Here is a 21,950-nt window from a genome sequence, read left to right as displayed (position 1 = left end):
CTTCTAGTTATGCATGCAGCTTCTGGAAGCCACTGAGAGATGAGGCAGAAGACAGGACTTCCTTATTCTCTGAAGTGAATGTGCTACCTGAGATGTAGCACCCTGTTCTGACCACAAGGTGATAAGCACAGGGAAAGCCATTGTGCCGGTGGTACTAAAGGAGATGTTAAAAGCAGCCTGGGTCCCCGAGGGCTTTACAGAGCAACTGAAAGAGACATCATCAACTGCATCATTTAGGATTTCTTGTTATACAAGAAGTCACTCACTTTAGAAACACAATTAATTTAAAGCTAGTAGTTTTGAGGGGCCAGTGGTTCTGCCACCTGCCTCACAAGCTCATGGTCCTGAGTTCAATCCTCGGCACCAAAAAAATAAAAAAGAAAAAAACAAAACAAAAAGCTAGTAGTTTTGAGCAACTATATAGGATCCTAGTCAGTATACATGCACGCATCTGTCTAAATGTTATAACTGTCCTCTATACATTCACAGGTGTATTACACATGTGCGCACACACAGAAAGGCACATTCATCCTTGATTAGAACTTTCAATTGACAGGAATTAAGCAACAGATGTCAGCCAATGCCTGAGCTAAAAAACAGAGCCTGGGTCTCAGAATGACCTCATTTTTGGCATATAAGGCAGATTTTTGAAGAAAGCTAAATTTAAAGATTTATACAGAGTGTTAAGCAAGCGTTAGCTATTTTGAAATAGCTTCCTATCACATCTGCCATAGTTACAAGTTTTAGTTTTGTGGGTAATGTTTATAGAGTTTTTGTTCTATCATTTGACAGTGATTCCTAGGTTTAGCAGCTTAAAAGTATACATTCATCGGTCATTCTGTCAAACACAGCATGGTCAACTCAACAATTTCACTGCCTACTGCATCCCTACATCGTACTACTGATTAGAAATTAGTGCTCCTCTCTTCAAAAAAATATAGTAGCCCTTATCATTATCTTTTAATAGTACTGAATTATTTTTACTGACTTGTGCGAGAAAGCTTTCTTTTATTAAAAATACAACTATAGATGAAAATGTCAAAAAGCTGATTAAATCACATTTTCAGGGAATGGGAAAGGGGAAAGAGTTCAAACCTACAATTTTTGCTTCCAAATATCTGAAGACCAAACTTCTTGGTCAAAAGAAGTCTAGTCCTTCTTCATTGTAACATCAATAAGTTTTTGAACTGGGCATCAAACTATAATTTAAGGACCCTTAGGAGAGAACTTTGTTTAAACTCTTCACCTTGTAAAGGAAGGGAGTAAGCTCATACATTTAGCACCAGGTTTGCAGGTGTTTGTAGGGAGTGAAGAGTGAAGGATTCAGCAGGAAGCAATGTCCATGAAATATTTGTGGAGAATCTGAAGGATGAAACCGATGTGCTTATTACAGGTTCCCATAGTTCTTAGGCCTGTTCCCAATAGAACTTGAGTGCTTTATCCTCTCTACAATTGGGATGTTCAGATTGATGAAGGGAAGGCAGAAGATATAGCTGGGATGAGATGGACAGAAGTTCCCTGGTGTATTTCTTAGGGCAACATCAATCCCAGTCTTGCAGCTAAAGCCAGACACTTCTTAAATCTAAGAGGGAAACACACCAGTGCCTATATTTGCATCCAAGGGTCTGATTGCTAATAGCTGAGCAGAGAAGACACGTTCCTCATGCATAGGTATAACCACAGCTTCAAAATTTCCTCCCTTGAGTCAGCTGCTCCTGGAATGAACTTGTGCCTTATAAACTTCATGTAAATCAAGAAGAGAGGCTCCCTCTTTGGGAGGGCAGTGCTGGGTGTAGGGAGGGGAAGTAGGCTGACCAGAATGCCAGAGCGTGGCTCATTCTGAGTAGTAGTCAAGCTACTCCATCTAATCGCTTTACTTACTGCTGCTTCTCTTTAGCTCAGTTTTCTTTGCATGTACAGGAGGAGGGCCTGTGGAGGAGGGCACTTGATACTCTTGTTTTTGTGCTTTACTTTTGCATCTAACTTTGAGTTTTATTTCACACTGCCTTCTTTCAATAACAGTACCCTGATTTTCTTTTTGAGTGGTCTATCACCGTAACTTTTTTTTTTTTTTTTTTTTTTTTTTTTTTTTTGTATCTTGTACTTGACAGACAGGTGGGGTGCCACTTAGCTACATCCCTGGCCCAATCCTTTTTTTTTTTTTTTTTTGTATGGGCAATTGAATTCAGGACATCACCTTAATTTTTTATAGGCATGGTGAGACTTTGAGCCAAGCTCCCCTCCTCACACAATCAAAACTTCTCTTTCAGGAGGTGGCTTTGTAAATACAGCAACCAAAGGAGTGGATGCCAGGGTGTCGGTCTTGCAAGTGGCACCCAACACAGATTACCAATCGTTTCCACTTCTGTTGATGCAGGATAGCCCTGTTCTTTTATTTTTCTGGCCAATGTCTCTAACTTTCCCTTTGTTCATTACAACTCATGACCTTTCACAGCATGCCTCTCCCTTCTTAGGCCCTCCGTGGGATTCCTATCCATCCATCAGCTTCAAATCAACTCGCACTTGGCCTTCTTTATCACCTTGAGGCCACAGGTCTTCTCCCCCTTTGAGCTTCTGCCTTGTCCTCCTTAAGCACTTTACATATTCTAAATACTATAATTTGTGATTCAGCTTTACGTTTTCTTTGAAACTGTATTTGAAACTCTCCTGGAAAGAGCATTTTCTATTTGCTTTACATTTTCCCCCTCTTCCCATCTCAGTCTTTAAAAATGTGTCCTTCCTACAAACAAGGCTTTGGAATGTTTGCTGAATAAATAAATGGCAAGTGCTGTAGTGGAAAGAGTGCCAGGTTCTGTATCAGAATACTGAGTTTCAGTTCCCAGTCTAACACTAATTCATTGCTGTTCTTGTGCAAGTCACTCTGGCTCTAATTTTACTCACCTGAAAAAAGGAGGTGTTTTAGGTCAGGATGCTATTACACAACACCACAAACTGGATGGGTTAAGCAACAAAGCAACAATGCAACAGCTCTCATATTGCTCAAGAGCGGAAGGCCAAAGTCAAGCCATAAGCAGATTCAGGGTCTGGTGTGGGCCCTAAAAGCAGAGGGCCATCTCCAATACACCTCACATGGCCAACAGCGGAATCCTTTCTCACTATTTTCTTTGAAGGAAACTAATGCCATTCATGAGGGAGAGCTTCACTCTCATAATTTTATTCCATCTCAAAAATCCCATCTTCTAACATGATCGTGTGGGTCTAGTATTTCAGCATATAAATTTTGAGAGAGAAAAATATTCAGTACACAACAGTAAATATAGGGCCAAATAAAGTCTCTTCTAGATGTAAATTCTATGCTTCCATATAAAATATTTACTGAGTACATTTTATAGACATCTTTTTTGTTACCAGAAGAACCTATTGTTTTATTGGTTATAGCAACTTAGATATCATTCATAAAAACAAAACCATGCAGAACCACCCTCTGATAGTTTTCTATTTTCTGAATTTTCCAGGAAGTTGAGATCATCAGCAAAAAACAGATTAGAGACATTGTCTTTGTTAAATAAGCAGTAAAATAGTCAAGCAAAACAGTCTGCAAGAAATTAGAAAAGAAGGAAGATCTATGCCTTTAGATATTCCCATGGGCAACTGCAGATATATCTTATGTTAATTTACTAGATGGTGTGCAAGACAAGGAACAGGCAATAGGAAACCTTTATGGAGCTATCTTGCTAAGTTCCTTTTTCAAAAATAGCTTCTGCTTGGCTTCTCTCAACAAAATGGAGAAATAAATCACAGAAAAGTTGATTGATTCGGTAAGATCTACAGCCACAAAATAGGTGACAGACATATCTAATCTCCTCTGCGAAGCTCTTTGGTTTCTCGAACACTAGAGACCCAACTCATTTCCTGGAGGGTACGGTACAACCTCATCACTGGATCTATACTCAGGTAACACACAAACCTGTACAGCTCTTCTCCGAGTAATTCCTTTTTGCCTGTTTTAAATAAGAATGCATATACAGGCACTATAAAACTCACTGAAAATGACTTGGGCAATCATCTTTCCATGGCTGTAAGCATTTTGTTGCATGATGATGTGTACCCTTTTCCATATTTCACTTATAATATCAGATACTGTAGCCAGGCTTTTTATTTTTCTATGTATTTTTAAAAATTGAGTTTATTGGTACAATCTAGGTCTACAATACAGTTACACCAGGCTTTTTAAAAATCACTCTTTAATATCTTTGTGTGTTGTTGTTTCTTCAAAAGTCTAGTAGCACTGTATGTGTTATATAAGGAGTTTAATAATAAGAAAAAAAAGAAAAACAACAGAATGTATTAAACAGTTGCAGATCATTAAGAGATTCAAAACTAGAGAGAATAATTGGTATTTCAGACAAAATGACAGAGATGAATGAAAGTGGTTTATAATATTCTTCAGTTCTATTGAAAATAGCTCTTTTCATTTCCTCCCCCCTACAATTGTACAGATGGGGTATTATTATTAAGTTTCATCTTTCATTGCTAGCCTTGGTCTCAAAGTAAATGCTACAGATTTTCTATAGTTTCGATTACTGGCTTCCAAAGAGATGAGAAAATGAATTCTCTGTTTACAGTAGCCTTGCTGTACCCACATTACCAAATGTTTTGTCATTAGGTATATTAGGAGCAGGCACATAGTTGGAAAGGAAAAAAAAAAAACAACTAAAATGTACCTAGATTTTTAATAAAGTTCCAACATGGCTAAGAGCTATTCGGGCTAAGAGCAGGGTACTTCTTAATAATGTCTTTGATTCACCTAACTCTTAATAGCAGATCTGTCTTTTACAAAAGAGTAAAATATCACAACAAACTCAACATAATGAAGGAATAACGGCACCGTCAAACAGGATAGAATAATAGAACCCAACTACAGTCCATTTGAAAATCAGAGATATACTACTTTGAGTTTAAAAGAGAAAAATAATTTGTTAGGATAGTTATGAGTAGATTTGAAATCGCTGAAGGTGAATAAATCTCCAAGTGCCGAGATTCTTACATAAAATATTTACTAAGGCTTCTAAAGTGAAAGAAAATCATTATTCTTCAGAATTTCTAGAAAATTTAATGGGCTAGACTTGTTTTCTCCTAGAATTATACTCTATAGCCTCTAAATTTATTCCAAAGTTTAACTGTATGTTTTTTTAAAAATGCAATGATAAAAATGTAGCATCTGTTTTGTTCTCAGAAAATCTAATTTAAGAATTTACATTAATAAAAACATATAAACTCTTCTTACTTTAGTACTTCTGAAACACCTTCATTCATAAACTAAAAGTGAATAATGAATATTTGAGCTTCCTTCTGCTTATGTTAGCAAGTTATCACTGAACTGAAAAGTTATTTTTCAGTCAGCTGAAAAATTATGTTTTCACTGGTGATTCTTATGAATAAAATGATGGAAATTTACAGAATAAAAGCTGTAAGCATTTGATATTATTTCATGTTTGGAGAACTCTGAAGCAGGGTGAGTCCATTCTTGGTTTTTTAAAAAATTTAAATTTGTTTTTATTAACTTGCTGAAGCTGGGAAACTGCCAAATGCTTAGGTACAATAGAGCGTTCACTCCAAGTGGATTCATGATGAACAGCATCATGACGTATTTTGCCCAAATCAACTAAAAAGAAACCACAGCTTTCTTTGTAAGCCCATTCACAATGATGCTGCAAAGAGCTTCCCTTTCAAAACTCACTCCAATGAACGACTAACGTATCCATCACAGGCTGTGTGAGGGTGGTGTAGTACTAATGAAGTCATCACAATTCCAGGCACACGATGTCCACTGGTACAGGCCGACTTCCAATAATGAGGAACGTAGGTTTAGTTTGGAATGCAGAACGACTTCTCTCATAGAAGTATGTTGTATGATAATTATGTCTTTGCCCACCCATCCGTCTTTAATGAGTGGGCAGCAGAAGCACAGTATCCAAGGCGTGTGGGAGACACACTGCCACAGGCTGGCACACGGGCACTGCTCAGGGGGAAGTGGGCAGAGAGGAACGTGCGTGTGGGGAGTGGTGGGGACGGCGGCTACAGTTCCCAGCCAGGCTGACAGGTCCTAAATCCTCAGAGCTGTTGGCACAGGTGAATAGAGCCTGCCCAGCTCTGAGATTCTGCTAGGAATTCTTCCTGCTTGGGTCAAAGACTTCAGGATGGGGGAGAGGGTAGGACTGAGTGGAGGAGGGGCAGCCTTTTGGGAAGACTGGATCTATACACTTCGTACAAAGATAAGGTGATGCGTACTGGCCTGTGTTCCTCATTCCAGCCCTGTCCACTTGACTGTTTCTGCAAATAGTTTCAGTTTACTCTGAGGCCACCCAAGCCTCCGTTTACTCTGTTACCACCATCTCGCCAGAAGAACGGGCTGCAATCTGTTTCCCTGTTTCTGGTTTTACAAGTAAACACAAAATCACTTTGTATTGTCCTTGGCATTCTTAAAACTATTTTACTGTTCACAAATGTACCAAAAAGAAAAACATGAAATGCTTTTCTCTGCAAATATTTGTAAATCACCCTCTTCTGAAATTTTTCTTATTGGGTCCCATCCCCCTGTACATATGCTCATATAGATCCTGCAGGAAACAGAGGAAGGCGCAAAGGGCTTGGAGATAAAATTAGAGGGTTGCAATGCCAAGAAGGGACAGCTATGCACATGTTGAGGAGGAACTTGGGCTCACACGGATCATCTGGGTATGCCCTGTGAGGCGCAGGATGCATGTGTGCGTATGTGCATGACCACGTATGTGTGTAGCAGGAAAGCACGAGAGGGTGAACAATGAGGGACAAGAGAAAAGTCCCTAGAGGTGCTGCTTTTAGAAGAAAATTACAATGGTGGATGAAGGACCAGGGAAAATATCATCATCAATCTCGGTCTCCTAGGTCATTGACACTCTTAGAGCTGAAAGTCAAGGCATGGACCTGACCTAGGGGAAATATGAGATGCAGAAACTGGGTTGAGGCTGAACCTACACCATGTCCAAGACCGCAATGGACCAGGAAGTGGGGGAGAAGAGCCCAGCATTGACACCTGGAGGACAGAGCCATTTCTGCCTTCCACTGGCTGTCAGACAAGTGTGTGAACCAAGCACAAAGTAGCCAAAGACCATGAAAGGGGTTCTTATAATGGATTTTTACTGAATTATAAAATTACTTCTTCTGACCAATATTTCAGGGCGATTTATACACTTGCCAGCCACGGTGCTATTAGCGCATTCAATTATCCGTACCTAAAGGGCACCAATTAAAATTTTCTTAAAATTCCTTGTTAGACATCTGTGACCATATTGCCTCTAGAAATTCTGGGAAAGCAGAGCCAGAAATGGGAATAAGAAAGAATATACAATTAAAGAGAGGCACTCTTGATTATTTTCTGTCTCCTGATTTCATAGAAAATTGCACATGATTCTCAAATTGGTATTTGGAATCTGCCATCTTAAGAACAGCACACACAATCATCCATGTGAGTGCAAATGAAAATGTCTCTTTGAAAGGAAAATAAATTATTTGCTTCCAAGAAATATACATTTATATTTAACACGTCATGTGGAAGCAAGAGTGTGCAGACATTATTTTACCTACTGGGAGAAAAGATTAGTAAGCTATCTATCTCACAAAGGGCAAATATCCAAAATATATGAGGTATTCAAACAACTCAAAAGCAAGTATTCAAACAACTCAATAGAAACTGATTAAAGAAAGGATGGGGTGTGAATAAACATTTCTCCCAAGAAGACATGACAACACTTGGCAGGGATATGATAAAATGCTCTGCATCACACCAGGGTAATGCGAATCTATTCCACCAGGAAATAGCACCTGATTCCATTCAGAGTGGCGCTCATCAAAGAGACAGAGGATGGTGAGTACCAGCAAGGACTCGGACCAAAGGTAACCAGTACTGTTCACCACATGTGAGTTACTACACACAGGGGAAACCACAGAGCTCTTTTTCAGAAAGCTAAGAACACAACCACCATATGTGCAGAAATTCTGCTACTGGGTGGATACCTTCCATCACATGAAAGTACTTGGCACTGGCTAACTGTATGAAGAGATTTATTTAGCTTGTGATTTGGAGGCTGAAAGTCTGAATAGATAGCACAGGCTCTGGTGTGTCACCCAGTGGCGACAGCCTAGGAGAGAGGGCTTGTGTAGGAAAATACTGATTTCATTTCCAGGAAGCAGAGCCCAGGGGCCTGGTTAGCTCCTTCTGTAAGGACTCTCTTGAGAGCACTACCGAGGGGTTGGACGAGATCAGGCCTACTGTCCTCCTTGCCTCTTAAAGGTTCCATTGTGCCCAATCCAGCCACAGGATGGAACTCCATTCAGCCATCCAAAAAGGGATGAAAGTCGACGACTTGCGATAACACAGGCTCACCCGAGGACACTATGATAAGTGAAAGGAGCCAGATGCAGAAAGAAACATATCACGCGACTTCACCCACATGTGAGTCTGCAAAGATTGACCGTCAGAAGGAGAGCGCAGCATGTTGCTTGCAAGGAGCTAGTAAAGGGACAGGCAGGGCGGACGGGAAGAATGGTGCAGAAGGAGTTGCCTGGATAGGAGGAGAAGGTATCATTTAAGGAATGATTTTTACATCAAATTCGTCAGTGTAGAATACAGACTGTGAGGCTCAGATTAGTAAAATCAGGATATTTAAAATTTCATTCACTCAGTGTTGATTAATGACAACACTGCTACCTGTGTATAGAAAATAGCCATGAATATTTCTTTCGAAGGTTTTTAACATGTATTCCTGTCTTTGTCCAACGTGAGAACTATATATGGTAAATAGGGTCAGGTTTTAATTTATAAATGAAGACAGCACTTTGGAGATGAACTCATGTTTTCTAAATGCACACAGCAGAGCTATCCTGTTTGTGGTAGACTTTGCGTGGAGGCATTTCTCAGACGTATCAGGCTGCTTGTTCGGCAAAGGTGCAGGAAGCTCCCGTCCAATGCCTCCACCTGCAGAGACGTGTCACTTATGCAGGTGTGCCACTGGGCCACAGGCAGGCCTGGGAGCCCTGCTTTAGGTGAACATTCATGAGACATGTTGAGTGTGGTCTGAGGACCCCCCCCACACACACATACAGAGGACAGGAGCTGGAGGCTGAGACGATTTGAATTTGGTCAGAGAAAATTAACTATTTTGCTAAGATTTCCACCAAAGTGATTGAGAAAATGAGGGCACACACTAACACAGATGCCATTCTTTTGTTTCACTTGGTTTGTCGGGGAGTACCAACCCCATAGACCACATGTACAGTTTCCTCGTTTTATTTGTTTGTTTTACAACACACTGTGAGTTTTGCAACAGAAATAAGAAAAGAGATACAAACAAACTGAATTAACAAACATGTCATTGGGTGGATGACCAAAAAAGAAGTGAACAGGAAAAGAACCCACTCTACTCATGGGACTGGCATTGTCAGAGTCTATTTCTTCTCAATGGATCTTACATTTCCCTTAAAACCAGGCTACAGTGTAAAAATTGGAACAGAAATCCCAGAATTCTCCTTTCAAGTATGTTTTGCCAAAATTTATTTTAGAAAGATGTTTTTTAGTTCATGTGACTTACATTATTTATATACAATGCTGAAGGACAATTTGTATGCAGATTTTGTTGGCACAAGTCCAGGATTAAATTGCAAAAGCTGGGATACTGATATGAAAGTTATCACTGATTACTTTCACAAGTGGTTCTCAGAAACCATAGAGGAATCTCAATACATCACTACTATTCTTTTATATTTTATTCATCTAAACAACCATTACCGTATCAGCATGCTAAGAGCTAGAGAAAGTAATCATGTTCTTCACGACCCTGATAAAAAACCCCAAGAAGCTGTCGTAAATCTGTCTCTCACTCTTATTTGTTTAGATCACCTTTGATTGGCCTTCTTGGTTTGTGTCTCTGCTACCCTAAAGCTCAATCTTCACCCTTGGCTGTTCTCCTGCACTGCTGTTTTACACAGCTCTAACCACTTGTTGACTCATTTCATAGCTCTGAATGCTTTCTAAATTTATAATATATGTGAACTTGTTTATTTGTCTATGGTCCACATTGTCACCTAGAGTGTAAATTTCATGATAGAGGGGAGTGGGAAACACAGTAGGTATAAAATAGATATTTGCCTAAGGACAAATGAAATGGATGAAAGTACAAAACATTTTCAGAACCAAACTATAGGCTAGTCACGGCACAACTCCACAGTAATATCTAACTTCTTTTAAAAAATTAAACTTTCTACATTAACTGTTACATAATCTTTAAGATATTTCTGTTAAAATCTAGAAGAAGGTCTGCATCTGTGCAGGGCAATTAGTATATAAAATATGCCAGCTTATGCCAGTTACAGCGCCTAATTGGTGGCATCCTGAGGTCAAACTTTATGTCTTCATTAAAGGTATCTTTGTAAAATAAAAATGTTTACTGAATTTGGTTTCTTGGTGTAAAATATATGTTTAGTTCTTCTATTAGTAATAAAAATTAGTTCATCGTCTAAGCATGTCTGTTTTGCAAAAAAAAAAACAATTTGAAGTTAAATATAATGATTTAAAATTCAGTTTTCTGAATTTTATACTATAGTTGTACTATATTTATACATTTTATACTAAAATTGTTATATGATATTTAGGCTCAGCATACAAATATTCATCTAATAATCACTAAATCAAATATAATCATCTTATAGAAAACAAAAATAATCCTTACCATTTTCAATAAATTCAAAGACTACATGAAACTGTACAGCACAACACCATCACATTAAAAGATTGTGACAGAAAATTAAGGCATCAACTTTAACACACTGTTTTTGTTCCAGATAAAATATATTTCATTATAGTAAATAATGAAAGCTTTCGACCTAGTGAGTCATCCTTAGGAAAAATGGGTGACAAATGCAATTACTTTTAGTATTTTTTAATTCTGCAAAGCACCAATTGTTAAACAGATATTCACTGTTCTTCATTTGTGTTCAATCAGTGAAGACGACAGGGCACATTGCCCATTTTGAGAGTAGTTTATCATATTGAGGTTTACATTTAAATGTTCATTGGGGCACGTGTGCAGTGCATAATGCTGGTACATGCACAGAACACATCTTCATTCTGTTTTTATCCCCTTCTGCTCTCTGCCCTCCATCTCTCAATTTCCCCACTGAGAAAGAGCTATCTCCCTACTTCCTGTGATTCATCTTCACTTTGTTATTTATTTGCATTTCGGGTTTCTCATATGAGAGAAGCCGTGTGATTTTCATATTTGCATGTCTGATTTATTTCATTTAACATTGTGGTCTTGAGGTGAGTGCTAAGTTTTTTAAAATCTGTAAAACTGTGAGGTAAAGGTGTAGAGTAGAGGATCTATTCTTAAAGTAAGCTTTCAGCAAAGGAAAGCCAAAGGACATAATTTTTAAGCAAAATACTTGTCACACAAAATAGTAAGTATGCAGGCAAGTGTATAAAAATTTCACCAGTCACTTTTTAATTAAATGTAGTCACACAAAGAAGTTCATAACTTATCCAATATGGGGAATCACTGTAACATTTCAATAATTTTGAAAACTTTGGAGGAGGACAGAATAAAGCTGGGTAGGGGTATTTTGTCAACTCTGTCAGGTGATTTCCTAGGGATGAGGAACAGTTCTAATAGAAGATGTACATTCACTGAAAAGAACAAGGATTCTCAAAAAAATAATTTTAATGAAAATACAAGAACCCAGGAGGTCTCTGGTAGCCTAGGTTTGGAAGACCCAGGTGAAGGATGTTCTCAAATCTCTTCCATCTATGGAATCTACTTTTCCTTCTTCCCAAGCCGCCTTTGTGTACAGTGAAACATCTCGAACACAGATTTCTTCCAAGTAATAGATGTGCTAGACTTTAGATAAAAAGCCTTCAAAATGTAGCTTTATTTGACCCAAAGAAGTATATAGCCTTATGTTTCCTAAAGGTTTTATATCACTTAAGGGTTGAGGGCATATTTCTCTAGATGTAACTCAAGCATTTTGTTGAGTAACCACAGCTTTGTTCTTCCTCTTGCTGCTCATCATGGTTTTATGGCTGCAAACCAGCCTGAAAGGGTGGAACCGCAGCCCATGGAGGGAAACCTCAAAGCCAGGGAGAGACTGCACCTCTCCTCCCCAAGCTGACTTTCTCAGGCACTTGTCCCAGTGACAGGGGGCATTCCTCGCCCAAAGTGCAGGCAGATGAGGTTGCTGTTGGGCCTCCTGTCTGCTGGGCACACAGCCTTTGGGGACAGGGGGTTGGTCCCTGGACTTCAGTGCCTGTGAGCTGGGTGCCCATAAGGCCAGGGCAGGAAACCTATGGCTCAGGCTGCACAGTGGACCCCACCTGATCATGCGGCATCAAGAGTGCTGACTCCGGACCCATCCCACCCTGCACACGTGGGGCACTGCTCAGGGTCTGGTACAGACTATGCCCTGGCACTGCCCATGGCGGGGTGGGGGTACCTCAGTCCTGCTGGAGACCACTTCCGGGGCCCTTCCCAGCTTCCCAGCTCAGCCCGCACAGGCTTCTTTAGGCTGTTCACAACATCCGGGAAGGCGGCACCACCAGACCAGTGACGGCGGCACTCGGGCCGGCAGTGTCACACACAGGGTCTGCAGGCAGCGCAGGGCCTGGTCCTTCGGTAGCATGGTCGGTTTTGTGTCGCTGGGGATGACCTCGGTAGGTCTTGGGCCGCGGTCACTTTTCCCTGGCTAATCTCCCAGTAACGCATTTCCACGAAGGTAAGGGAGCAGGCCACACCCTGTCCTGGGATGTGTAGGTGACTGCAGGCCTCTGTGACGCCATGCTGGGCCCCCAGTGAGGTCTCCTAGCACAGGAAGTCCGTCCTTACATGTAGGAGAGTCACTGTGCAGATTTATTTGGTTGGTTGGCTTTTGCAGGGCTGAGAGTCAACCTAGGGTGCTTCCGGGCTGTACAAGTGCTCTCCTGAGCCTGCGCCCACGCCTCCTCCTGAGACTTTCATCTCAGATTCTCATCCAGGCTGGGGATGAAGGGCGGGAGGTGGCTCAGCGTCAAGGGGCCCCGGCGGGCTGCTCAGTCTCCCAAGGCCAGGGTGGAGCTGTAGTCCCGACAGGGCCCTGCAGGTGCCTTGCTGCTGCTTGGGTCTCAGATCCACCCCAGCCCAGTGCTGCAGGGGAAGTAGGCTGCTCTGGAGAGAGGTCCCGAGGCTCATCCGTAGAGGAACGGGTGTTAGGAAGGGCTCCAGGCTGGAAGCTTCACAGAGGCAGCTCCCGAGCCCGTGCCAGCTTAGAAGACGCCCACGGGGCCCCAGGACAGGGACCACTGGGGGCCCCATCAGCTCCTCCACTGGGAGCTGCAGCTGCCTGAACGTTGTGTCCCACAGTGCATCCTCACAGTGATGCTGTCAGGAGGGATAGGGCTGCAAGGGTGGCACCATCCTGAGCCCAGTGAGGCGGCAGGCAGCTTGCTTCCCTTTCTGCCATGCAAGGACAGCGAGAAGGGGCATCTGTGACCCACCAGAGGTCGCCAGACCCCAAGGCTGCCTGTGTCCTGACCGTGGCCTCCCAGCCCCTGGGAGGTGAGAAATCAGTCTTCGGATCCTCGGCCACCAGTCTATGGGGTGTTCCCAGAAGGGCTCTGACTTAAAACTGTGGCTGCTTTCATGTGAGTGAGCTGTTAGTGCCACATAGGAATCCTATTTGGGACGGACCGGGTGAAATGACATGCGTTATTAGCGAGACCCTGTCCCCCCATGCCTTTTTGGCAACTGCTGTCAGAGCCCCAATATGTTATCAGCTGTCATGCTTCGCAAGGCCTCAGGAACCTGGACACTTCATTTTCCTTCATGTCCTTCAGCGTGTTCCATAATGCCGAGGCCCAGGGGACCCTCCTGCCTCAGTCTCCTGAGTGTATGGAAACAGGCAAGCACCCCCCACCCCAGGCTGAGAGCCGTTGACTTTGAAAGAATACAGCTTATTAAAAACATGGAGGAAATAAGGAGAGCACGGAAGGTTCCCAGGCAGTTACACCATTCTGTGTGACAGTGGCAGAGTGGACGCATGGACCGCATGGAGAGCGAGCCCTCAAGTAACCTGCGGGCTGTCCATGCTGTGCTATCCATGCAGGCTGAGGATCCTGGGCAGGAAGTGAGTGGGAACCTGCACTCTGCTCATTTTTCCTGTGTATGTAAAACTGCTTTAAGAAACAGTCTATTTAAAAATTTAAAAATTAATGCTTTTTCTGATAAACCATAAATTTAAAAAATCGGTTCCAGAAGTTAAATTACGGTGCACCATATGAGACAATTCCTTTTTGGAATTTACATAATTATGCCTTTACCTGTGTTTAGAAAGAACACAAAATAGCTGATTTATTTTTTTTTAATATTTTAACTTAGTCATAAGATACTATTATCATGTTAAAGATATTTATGCGACATAAGGCCATTATTTTACTGATATTAGATAGATAAACCCTAATTTTTCAAATAGCTTAAGGAAAAGCTCCATAGTTTTATCAAATGAATTCCATTCGTATGTTAATAGATTTTCTCTGTTTTTCATTCTATATGTCTCATAAAGCAAAACTCTGTTGATGGTAGTTAAGTATGTCATTCAGTCACTTCTTTTTTAAATATAGTGATTTATGATTTTCTCTGTTTTTCATTCTATATGTCTCATAAAGCAAAACTCTGTTGATGGTAGTTAAGTACGTCATTCAGTCACTTCTTTTTTAAATATATGATTTAAAAAAAATGGCCTTGTGTTTAGAGAACAGATATTCCAAAGCAAATACTTTCTAGAAGGATTGCACCTTTTTCAATTATTATGTGCCAAGAAACCTCCGTGGAGGTGATTATTATCCTTATAAACAAATCTAGTAGGCACAACTGTAGAACTTTTAATATCTAAGTGGTAATCATCAGGGTGTAAGTTCAGGATGTCAGTCAAAGCGCCAGTCTCTTCTCTAGACCGCCACTCAAAGCCCCAAATCCTTACTAGGAAATTGATCTTTTGTGAAGTTAATTCGAGATTAATAGCAGTGAAGCCTGGGTGAGCTGCCAGTGGTGATTGCCATATTACTTTCCTCTGCATTTGAATGCACTACTTAGGCCGCTCTCTCGCATGACTGAGGCCCTGTGGGCTCCCAGGCAGCCTTCAGGCCTGCACCTTTGTTTGCCACCATTTTGGACGTGCTTTGACTGCCTGAGGAGGAGGCGGGAAGAGATGACCCAGCAGTAACTCTCCAGAAACATCCTTTTTATCCCTTACAACTGCTTTACCGTTCTACTTTGCCTCAAAGATTATGTAACGTCATAGTTTTCCTAATAATGAGTCTGTGCCTTTGAGTGTCTGGAAAATCAACAGGAAACAGAAATTAGATGGCTTCAAATACAACACTGGTAAAAAAGTTAATTGATTTGGAAAAATAAATGGCAAAGATTGAGCCAATTTGGCGTTTTAGCATCAGGAAAGAAGTTTTGAGGAGTCCTAGAGTCCTGAAGTTTGTTAAAATGAAGGTGCAATTTGTATATCCCCTTAGCCACAATAGATCAAATGGGGTGTTATATTAAGTTGTAATTTAATTTTAATGATTATATTATATCAAAAAGGTCAAATTATACTGAACTTACCAATATTTACTATCAAGCAGGAAAGGAGAGTAAGAAAAAGAAAAGGAAGGAAGCCAACCATCACCCAACGCTCTGCCTTTAGCATGTTATATAATTACTGCATTTTGCACCTCCTCCCCGCTAAATATATATGTTGAAGCCTTCACCCCAAACTTAGTGGTTTTGAAGGTGGAAGTTCTGGGAGGGTTGGACTAGGTCGGGAGGGTGGGGCCCCCATGAAGCGCAGTTGGAAGTCAGAGAGCAGTTATCACCCAGGACTTGGGCCTGACGATGGACTGAACGCACAGTCGTCAGAGCCTCTATCGGTATCTGTTGTATGAGACACGTCCCCAGCCCTGGTCTGTGGGCAGCCAGGAGCAGAGGGTGCCATGGGGAGCAGGCAGAGCTCCCTTCTTTAGTGACAGCCACTCCGGACTGGGCCCTCCCTCTTGTCAGAGCACAGGTGCCATTAGATGAGGAATTCTTATTTTGTAATCAAGACTTCTTCCTCCAAATAGTGTAGAAGTTTGATTTTTTTCTGGATTCATAGAGAGCACTTACTCTTCCAAGTATAAGTACATTTTGCAGACTGTGAGAAAACTAAAATTTATGTCTGCAAGATATTTAAGAAAGTACATTTTTTGAAAATATGGGGTTTGAGAAAAACTTTGAATTAAAAACTTTCCTAAATGATATTTAATGTTGATTTAGTAAACATAATAATATCAATTATTTCAATACATATTCATGCAGAGAGACAGCAACACAGCATGTTTGAGAATGTACTGATATGCATCACACACAGAAAGTATTGCCAACCTGAACATGACTAGACAGCCCATCAATCATTCATATTTTCTTAAATTTCAAAAGCCATAAAGTTCCACAATACATTATAATGAACTAAATAAAACTAAATCCCACTGCATACATACTTACCAAAGAACTTTCACAGAGTCTATCTCACCTGGAGCAAAAACATTCAAAGATAAAACAAAGCAGATATCCTTCTTCCTAATTTGAGAAAGCCATGCTAAAAGAGTCACAGTTTCTTTGAAGTGGTATTAGATTCACTGATGTTTTCATATACCCGTGTTACTGTGGATTAAGGATCCCAGCCCATTACCCGCTACTCCATTAATCTATTCCATAGAAGTAGGGAAGCCAGGGTATTACTCAAATAATTCAATGTAGCTGTTGTACCCAGAGAAATTTTAGCTTGGTTCCTCCTCCTTACAGGCATGCTGCACAGTTTAGGCAGCTGGAGCTCCTTTCTGAGTATCAGTCTTCATCCCTACAAAATCACATTTCTGTGAGGCATTTGTATCTCCTGTGTGTATTTTTCAGGAAGGTTTTCCCTCAGGGATCAATCCCTAATGCAAACAAACCAACCAAACAAACAATAAAACAAGAACAACAACAAAACCCAGACAAACAAAATCCCAGGAAATGAATGCACCAATGAAATAATGTAGACAAACCAGCTAAACTAAAAGTGAAAGAACAAAGTATAAATCAGGGATGAGAAAAATGAGCGCCACTGGTGCATTTTAGCATGGATGTGCCCCATCAAAAACTCAAATCTAAAAAGTTAACTTCAACAAATGAGTAGCTCAGAAAATCTGATATAGAAATTACAGTGTTAATCTTATGAATTACGCTCACCTTTGTAGGCCTTTCATTCATGTAAGTTTTTACTGACAACTCAAGAATAAACTTTCTTTAATCCAAGATAAAATTTTACATTTTGACACTCAAACTTCTTTCCTGACATTTGGTCAGAGCTGAAAATCTAGCCAACCATGACTGTTTTGGCAGAATGACGAGAACACACAAGTGTCTTCCCTCCCCACTTTCCCTCCTCTCCCCTTCCTTCTTCCTTCAGTTCGCCCTCCCTCCCCCTTCTATATTGAAATACTAACTAAACAGCTTTCCTGAAACATGTAATGTAAATGCCAAAGGTGCTGTGGAGTTGGGGTGGACACATAAGCAAAAACTAATTCAAGTCAACTGGCAATCATTATGGAAAACCAACGCTAAAAGTCTTTATTTCAGTTTCTCAACTGTAATTATACTTGGGGTTATTAAACTCCTACATTTTGGAGTACGTCATATCCACATTCTGAAGACTCATGCTAGGAGCTGTTTCCCCATGGAAAGCATCTAGTTACTTTCTTCCTCTTCCTGGCACCTCCCATGAGGTTTGGCCGAGATGGTGAGGAATTAGTGGCAAAAATTCTCTGTGTGCTGGGCATTGTGGGCCCCACTCCTGGAGGCTGGGGGCATCTGAATGTGAGATGCCTTTTATGGTAATTAATAGATCAAGGCTGCTTTCCAGTTTCGTTGAGAGTGATTGGTCTATAAAAATCAAAATCACAAAACCAGTGCTATACATACCATGAAAACCCAACAAAACCTGAACATCATCAAATATCAAAGTCAGAGCCTACATTTGCCAAGCTATTTCAGAGTTTTCAAACAGGTATTTTGGGTGAAGAACCAAATCAGTTGCATACGTGGCACGGAATCGGTATTTTTAACCTACAGTTAATCTCCTTCCTCTCCTTTCTTTCCCATATGGGTCATTACACACTGGGGAGTTTGGGAGTTGCCCCCATGAAGCGCTCAGCATGCTCCCCTGCTGAGTTTCCTACAAATGTGTAGACATGGAGTTCATTCACAGGCATCATACACAGGAGCCGGGAGATTTCTCTTGTATTTATTTTTAATTCACTTCTTTTTGATTGTCATAAACTCAGATTATAGCGTAACTGATGCATGGTAACGCATTGACAATATTATTTTTATAGATGATCAGGCCATGGCATTTGCCAGAAGCCTTCCTCAGCTGAATACTGGAGCCTTTTATGTTGACCCAGTAGTCTTTCTTGCAATCTGGTTTGGTTAATTCTTCTACATGGGAAATGTATTTGTATTCTTTCCTGCAACTTTAGACAAAAGTAACCTTTCCTTGTTTGTTTTTTTTTTTTTTACCAACAATCACATGAAGATTTTATTTATTTATTTATTTATTTTTGGTTCTATAGTTTTTAACTGAGTGTGAAGGATAATTTAACTAACTCTTTGCTTTTTCAAATGTTGCTGTGTAGGCTGTAGCCTTGCCGGCATTGTTTGTAAGATCTACCTGATATTGCTGTGTATTTGTCTAGCTTTCTATCTGTGATGTAGCCCTCCCAGGTTCATATAAACAATGATTTTACTTAAGCCACAAGAAGTAGAATTCACTGGAAATTTTCATTTGCAAAGATGTGAATGATTTACTTCTTTTATAAGTGGATAATTATTGCAAGTGAATAAATTCCATTTCAAAGTCTACTGATTCACTTTTTTAATTAAAAATGCATGGATCATTTCTTCTTGAAAAGTCATTGCTTTGCCTAGAGATGTAGCTTAGAACACATTTTTCTTGACCCAAACTGTTTCTTATAGCTAAATAGTCAATTTCTAATCTGCAATTTGGAAGCCGATGCCACACATGCATATGAATTAGTTTAAACATGTGTTTGAATTACTTTTTGTACTAAATGGCTCTGAATTTTGGAAACTCTCCTGAACTAGGATGTGCAATATATAACATACACATCAGAGGTCTTTCATTCACCCTATATAATGTTTACCAGTTAATAATCAAATGAAAAACTAGATTTCAATAAAATGAGTAACAAATCTCATAGACACCTCACCAAGCAAAAAGATAAATGAATGGTCAATAATCACAAGAAAAGAGGCTGTGAGTCATTGGCCATTAGAAAAATGTAAATTTGAATGAGTATTAAATATTACTACATACCCATGAGAATGACACAGTTTAAAAATAAATAAAAATAATATAAAAAACCTGGTAATATGCAGTGTTTTCTAAGCGTGTGGGACACCTGGAACACTCATGAACTATTTCTAGGAGTGTATAGTGCACTATGCCTTTGGAAAGTTTTGCTAATTTATCATAAATTTACATATACACTTACTGCGTGAACTAAAAATTTCACTTGAAGAAACCCAAATGCATGTCAATAGTCAACAGAATATTGGATGATGGGTTATGTACATTTATGTAATGAGGCACTTCTCAGAAATACAGGGGTGAATTCAAAATATATACCAAGATCATGAAACTACTCATAAGAACTATTTGTATGATGTTATTTATACAAAGATGACTGCACTCTACAGTCACAGATCTATTTCAAAACTGTACTAACAAAACAAAGCTCTTTCCAAGAGGTCCTTTTTATCATATTATTTATACAAAAGTGGATATAATCTACAGGAACATAAAACAGATTGGTGGCTCCCTGGGTGAGGGGAAGGGGTTTTCCCATAAAATAAGAGGTGATGGAAATACTGTGCATCTTAGTTTTGGTAGTGATTGATGGCTTGTGCAAATGCATTTACAGAAACCCACTAAAGTCTATCCTTAAAATGCACAATTCATTATGTGTAAGTTATGCTTTAATAAATTTAAAAATATTTATGCCATTGCCATTTCAGGGATACAAGATAAATCCACGCAGCATGCGGTCTCTTGAGATTGACGTTTTTCGCCAACCCTGAGGTCCCTAGGACCTGCCTGAGCAGCTGTAGTGATGGAGAATGATGAGTAGATTTCAGGTGTGGGAAGAGTGGGGATAACAAGGGAGGAGAGCGGGTGGGAGAGCTCAGTCAGGGGAGCTGGCGAATCAACGCGATAAAGTGACAAAGAGCCATGCTCTGCACCAATTTACAAGTGGGGGTTTGATCCCATAATACAGTCTGGCAATCTGTAACTATTAGGATAACCTGGGTAAAATACACGCATATGCAGAATCTCTCAGTACTATCTTGCAATCCTCTAAATATCTGTTGCTATTTTAAAATATGTCCAAATAATTAATATATGTGATTTGACATGGAGAAGCGTTATGGACTTAGCTGGGTCCCTCCTCCCAGATTCGATAGAAATTCCAGCCTTGCTGTGTTTGACTCAGACTGTGCTTGAAGACAGGGCCTCTGAAGGAGGAATTAATGCTAAGATCACAGGGGTGCCCCAATCCAATCTGACTGGTGTTGAGGAACAAGCAGAGGGAACCCCAAGTGAAAAAAAACAGGAAGACAGCCATCTACAAGTCACCAAGGGAAGAGCCCTTGGAAAAAACTAACCATGCTGATGCTTTGAAGTGGACATCAGGGCTCCAGAATTGTGAAGAAATACATTTCTGCTCCTTACACACACACACACACACACACATCTGGTACTCAGTTACTGTAGACCTGGCAGAGTAATATAAGAGCTGTCTCCAAGAGTAAGCGTACTTAGAATCTAAGAAAGTACTCCTCCAATGGCAAGTATTATGACTTACATTTTGTTAGTGAGGAAACTGAGCCCTAGAGAGATTACACACCTTGTTCAAGGTCACGAAAGTAGTGAGATGTAGACAGAACCTTGTTCTGCCCAACTTATGGTTCCTACTGCATGATACCATTACCAAGTCTTTTAAATGAAGATTTACTTTAAGGCATTGTGGGGAAAAATATAGGTACTGTGTAATTCCGAACATCAAAACTTACAACCGATTCTTCCTATTTGCTAATTTTTCTGTTAGGATCTTGAGTACTATTTTAGTTTTTCACACCAGAGAAACTATTTGGTATTTGCATATGTGTGACTTATTTATTTCACTTAGAAGGAAGAAAAGGACCAAAGGTGTAGGGACAGTGAGAAGGATAGGGAAGGGGGAATAAGGGAAAGGAAAAAAAATATGAGAAAATGTAAAAATGGAATTAAAGTGTTTGAAGTGCGGGAGGGGAGGAGAGGGTGAAGGGAGGGTGGGGACAAGGGGAAAAAATGAGAACCAAGACCTGGCATGTAAAGGTACAAGATCCCAGTAATGAATGTAACTGTACTGTCTACCTAGAATGTACCAATAAATTAAATTTAAAAAAAAACTTACAACCGAATGTTTTATAAAAGTTAAATACTTTGAAGAAAAAATGTATTGCCTCACCAAGAGGGAGGTTAGCAGATTCAGAATGTTTTGTGTGTGTGTGTTTTTTTTTTTTTTTTTTTTTTTTTTTTTAAAACCTAGCTCTATTCTCTGCAATTCAGGCCTCACGATTTCTTCGAGCTTCGGAGATTATCCTTTGTACTTGTGTCTACTTTTTCATTAAAAAGGAGACATCAGTCTTTTTTTTTACTTCATCATCAGTATATGGCCATATTTAAAAATCCATCTGCTTATTGCTTGAGCCAAACTTTTCATCTTACTTAATCAGACTGAATTATGTAATTTTTGAATGACTTAAAAATCACCACATAGCGCGAAAGAACCTTCTTGC

At 40.1% G+C, this 21,950-nt stretch overlaps 1 long non-coding RNA gene across 2 annotated transcripts in view; it reads left to right on the top strand.

Annotated features, from left to right (window-relative positions):
* Positions 1-13,424: 13,424 nt before the first annotated feature.
* LOC104871019 overlaps positions 13,425-21,950 on the top strand; it is a 10,235-nt gene continuing 1,709 nt past the window's right edge. The window contains exons 1-2 of one of the 2 annotated variants that reach the window (XR_004514487.1): positions 13,425-13,666; positions 20,127-20,246. This is a non-coding gene — a long non-coding RNA (uncharacterized LOC104871019). Of the gene's footprint in view, positions 13,667-14,104; positions 14,185-20,126; positions 20,247-21,950 lie in introns of those variants that run through there. The other variant, XR_004514486.1, reaches the window with a different exon arrangement.

Source organism: Fukomys damarensis, unplaced genomic scaffold, assembly GCF_012274545.1.
Source record: "Fukomys damarensis isolate Sample0158 unplaced genomic scaffold, DMR_v1.0_HiC HiC_scaffold_4, whole genome shotgun sequence".
In the NCBI taxonomy this organism is placed as follows: Eukaryota; Metazoa; Chordata; class Mammalia; order Rodentia; family Bathyergidae; genus Fukomys; species Fukomys damarensis.
The sequence above is the reverse complement of the archived record's forward strand: the minus strand, read 5'-3'. Positions and strand labels throughout refer to the sequence as shown.